Source organism: Triticum dicoccoides, chromosome 3B, assembly GCF_002162155.2.
Source record: "Triticum dicoccoides isolate Atlit2015 ecotype Zavitan chromosome 3B, WEW_v2.0, whole genome shotgun sequence".
NCBI classification, from domain to species: Eukaryota; Viridiplantae; Streptophyta; class Magnoliopsida; order Poales; family Poaceae; genus Triticum; species Triticum dicoccoides.
The window spans coordinates 523,271,849-523,272,156 of NC_041385.1; positions in this window are offsets into that span (position 1 = coordinate 523,271,849).

The following is a 308-nucleotide window of genomic DNA, read 5'->3' on the forward strand; positions in this document are numbered from 1 at the left end:
TGTGGACATGATGAATAATTTGACCGACGTATACTAGTACTGCTACTATACTACTTATTAGTCATATTTAGTGTCACAATTTATACATAGGTTTAACTAACAAGTACGCACTTGAAGCCTAACTGATATATATATATATATATATATATATATATATATATATATATATATATATATATATATATATATATATCATCATTATCAGTACATCCTACGCAGGTGAGTTAGGATGCACTTGATCCCAGGAAGGTATCTATCCTTCAAACCAGAGGAGTGCTTTAAAATAACAAAAGTACATAATATCCAAC